This window comes from Rhinoraja longicauda, unplaced genomic scaffold, assembly GCF_053455715.1.
Source record: "Rhinoraja longicauda isolate Sanriku21f unplaced genomic scaffold, sRhiLon1.1 Scf002288, whole genome shotgun sequence".
Classification (NCBI taxonomy): Eukaryota; Metazoa; Chordata; class Chondrichthyes; order Rajiformes; family Arhynchobatidae; genus Rhinoraja; species Rhinoraja longicauda.
Genome location: NW_027603501.1, coordinates 4,464 through 8,731, shown reverse-complemented (window position 1 = coordinate 8,731; position 4,268 = coordinate 4,464). Strand labels below are relative to the sequence as shown.

The window sequence follows — 4,268 nt, the reverse complement described above, 5'->3', positions numbered from 1 at the left end:
CCTGGGTGGGGGCCGACATCGGGAGCTCCGGCAGCGGCAGCTTGTTCGCCCGCCCCGAATCGCGGGGCTTGGGTCGGCCCACCGCGGACCTTTCACCGTCCGGCGCGGCCTGAAATAGGCCGTGGACCTTTCACCGCCCAGCGGGGGCTTCAATATCGGGAGCCCCGACCGCCCCGACGTGGCAACGACAACAGCCTGACCGCAGGAGAAGACGTCAGGGAAGAGAAAAATACATTTTGGCCTTCCATCACAGTGAGAAGGGACTGGAGGAGACTCACTGTGATGGATGTTTCTTTTTGTTTGGTGTTAGTTGTGATTGTATGTGTTATTGCATTTTTATTGATTATTCTTATTGGTCTTATTGTTCAACTGCGGGTAATGTTTCATTTCACTGCACATTTATGTGTATGTGACAAATAAACGACTATTGACAAAGGCTCTGCCTGACATTACCCTTCCTTGCTGTGTCTCAGAGCCTGACTTGGTGCCACAGACCACACTGCTACTGCTAAGCACCCCTGACCGGTCATCTCCCCCAACAGTATGCAGAAGTGTGTACCTGTTTCAACGGGGAATGCCCAGTGGGTCTCCAGCACTTTGTCCACCCATCTAATCTTTTGCTTTATCTTCAGCATGACCACCTTGCTATGGCTTCATTGATGAAGCTCGCGTTCTTCTGGATGGTCCTGAGGTCAACCAGCCACAGCTCCAGGTGCCTAATACTCTCTGTAAGGTGTTGCATCTGGCCACACCACCCACATGTGGTCATCAGGGATACCAGAAATTTCCCTGGCCCCTATTCTGTAGGAGCAGCATGTCATTTTTCCACCTTCCATCTCTACTGCTCTAAAACCAAGAGTAAAAACCACAACAATTACTCACAAGGAACAGCAGACCATTTACCTTTACCTCCTGTTACCCTCTGCTCAGCCTTTACTGAGCCACCTTGAGCTAAATCCACAGCACTTGAAACACAGCCTCACACTGACCCTCAACACAGCACTTCACCTCCACACAGCCCCTCTCAGAGCATACGGCTCACTAAATGACACTCTTCTACACTATGTCTTCTGGGTATTGACTGCCCAATTAGCCAATTTATTGGCATTCAATTAGCCAATCGAACAACTACCTTTTCAATCTCCCACTGCTGTTCCGACACTGAAATACACTTGTTAGATGTTGAAAGAGATTCACCATGTTACAGGCTACCCAAACAAACCTACAGTTGTATTGTAGAAAGTATCCTAACTGGTTGCACCATGGCCTGGTATAACAAATCCCATGCACCTGAATGGAGGCTGCTGCAAAGTGGTGGTTCAGCCCAGTCCAACGTGAGCACAGTCATCCTGACCATCAAAAGCATCTACGGCAGGTGTCAACGCAAGAATGCAGCATCTGTCCTCAAGGGTCTCCACATCGGGGCTATGCCAGTGTGGCTGTGTCCAGGTTCAGGAACAGCTCCTTCCCTACAGCCATCAGGCTATTAAATGATACACTATTGTCACATGTACTTGGGCACAGTGAAATTCTTTATTTTGTATACAATACACAAAGTACACAAAGACTCGCCACGTTTCTGGCCAAAGTTACTAAGTATAACGTATTATAGTCATGTTATAGTCATTTTAGTACAAAGTATTACAGGAATGCCAGTTGTCAATATCCACTGTTGGGGATGGCCACATGAAAGGGTTAATCTTTCCATTAATCACTTCCAATTTCTGGTTCCATTATCAATCCGTTGGTATTTTCAAAATGGATCAGATTTTTGCAGCTACATTGTCCTTGATTATTAATTATTATGCCTGATAATGTAAACTTGAATCTTTCCTTTGTCAATAATATCATCTCTTGAAATCCCATTAATGATCCTGGTTCCACATGCTGCCATTTCCCAATTCCCATCTTTCCAAACGAAACACCAATTCCTCACTTACACAACCAAATTCCATTTGATTGATGTGCTTGAGGTGTTGTTATTTTTAAAAGTAGAATAATTTTTTTAAATCTTTAAATGAAGCGCAAGATAATTTTTGAAAATTTCACACTCATAAGTAAAGCTCATTCACACTCATTCAAAGATGCTATCAGAATATAATTAGTGAAATACACACATCACCAAACCTATCGTCAGATCAGATGAAATTGGTGCATATTATAAGCATCCTTGTGGTCCTCAAGGGTGTAATTCTGAAAGTGTACGCAGATATTCTTCATTCCCATGATCAATCTCCAAGGCCTTTTCAAAGTATTCAATAGCTTTGGACGTGTTCCCATCCAGCTGATATGTTAACCCTCTGACACCAAGAGCTTTGCTGTCACGTGGAGCATAGCAAAGTTTTTTATCTGCCCACTTCTCCAATTTTTCCTTACACCGTCTCCGTTCTATTGAATCATATTCAATCTTCACTCCTTTCAGAAATAGGCTGATGGCGCTTGATTCCGATCGTATCTGGTACAGTTCAAATGACCCAGCCTTTAAACATATCTGCTGTGTGTTTTCTGGACGGATGTCCTCCAATTTCACCAGATCATTGTAGATCTCCTCTGCCTCAGAATACTCTTCATTTCTTTTGCAAATATCTGCCTAATCCAGGTTTGGTCGAACAGCACTCCTCGGACGGCACTCAGAGGCTTTCCAAAAATGATATTTACATTGACCGATCAACTCAGCTCGCTGCCCAGGATTTCTATTACCAAGTTTGTTCAGTTTAATTCTATAACACATTCCAATTTGGTGGTGTGAGAAGCACGAGTGTGGAGTTAATTCTAACGCTTGCTTCAATAGATTGATTGCTTTCTCCACTGCTCCATCTTCTCTGTAAAATTTTGCCGCGTAGCGAAGCACATATGGACCCTCACTGGCCTTCTGCAATGCTTGTTCAACTAATTTCTTTGCTTCTTCCTTTTTACTGGGTCCTTTCAATTTTAAGGCCAGCAGCACCATGGCCATTGCATCATCTGGATCCAGCTCCAATACACGTCGCAGATACTTCACTGACTCACTCCGTCCATGACTCTCTGGCGTTCCAGAAAATGCTTCCAGACGAAACAGAACAGTTGCTTTGCCCATGATCCACTCCGTGTTATTGGGATCTTCCCCCAGAGCTTTCTCAAAACATTCCATAGCCTCCTCATAGTATGGAGATCCAGAACTCAACAATGACCATCCCTTCTCCCCATACACTTCAGGTATCATTGCTGTATAGCGAGGGCCATCAGTGAGTGGTTTACAGATCATCTCCAGCTTGTCGAGGTAGGACTGGGCCTCGGTCAGTTGTCCCATGTGGTAATGCACCCAGGCAGAGTTTCCACAGGTGATGATGCTGTTTCTTTCAAATGCATCTTTGTGGTTCTCCCTCAGAATCCTGTCAGCTTCCTTTAAGTTTTGAAGAGCTTCCGCACAGTTGCCTTGCAGGCAATTTACAAAAGCGAGTTGGTTGTAGGATGTGGCTTGATATTTATCTGCAAAGATTATGGCATCGTTTAATCGGTACACCATATCGTCCAAGTCAAGGGTCTCCTTCTGTGGGCCCCACATGAAGTGACACTCAAGCTGATCGAGCTTCTCTTTCAACAAATCTCTCATTCTGCTGCTGCAAGAGAATAAAATTCATCAAATTCCATGTAAGGTAAGTCTGTCTCCCAATCTCACAAATAGTCAGCAGACCAGACAAGCTGCATTTGGTTATTTTGTAATTGACCTGAAGCAGTCTCCAGGCAAGACTCTGGGATGGTGTGTTGCCTCCCTGATGCTAGAGTCAATGATGATTGGGAGAGAACTGGATATTCTGAGAGGGAAGTCTCTAGAGATCCTTGTCCATATTGGTGCCAATGACATATTTAGGAAGGGAGATCAGGTCCTGCAATTTTGGGAGTTGGGTAGTAGGTTAAATGTAGGACCTCCAGGTTGTCAAGGATCCCCCTCTCGCCTCATGAGTGTCAGTGAGGTGGGCAATGGAGCAGGTCAGCAAGTGGAGGGACTAATGGGAAGGTGGAGGTTATGAAAAGTAAGTTGCAAAGAAAGGACAATCAGGGACAGGTTAATGAACATGGTGAGGCTGAGGGGCTGAGCTGTGTTTATTTCAATGCAAGTAGTATTTTGGAAACTGTGGTTGAGTGTCGGGCCTGAATCAGCTTGGAGCCTGTATAGAACGATGATGTTGTGACCATGACCACATTATGGTCGCTTGGTTGTGAAAGGGACAGGACTGGCAGTTTAATGCTTCAATGTTTAGATGTTTCAGACGTGATAGAGAGAGAGG

The 4,268-nt window shown here is 44.9% G+C and overlaps 1 pseudogene; it reads right to left on the bottom strand.

The window, feature by feature from the left end:
• Positions 1–2,179: 2,179 nt before the first annotated feature.
• LOC144591843 (interferon-induced protein with tetratricopeptide repeats 5 pseudogene) lies at positions 2,180–3,607 on the bottom strand (annotated as a pseudogene).
• Positions 3,608–4,268: the final 661 nt, after the last annotated feature.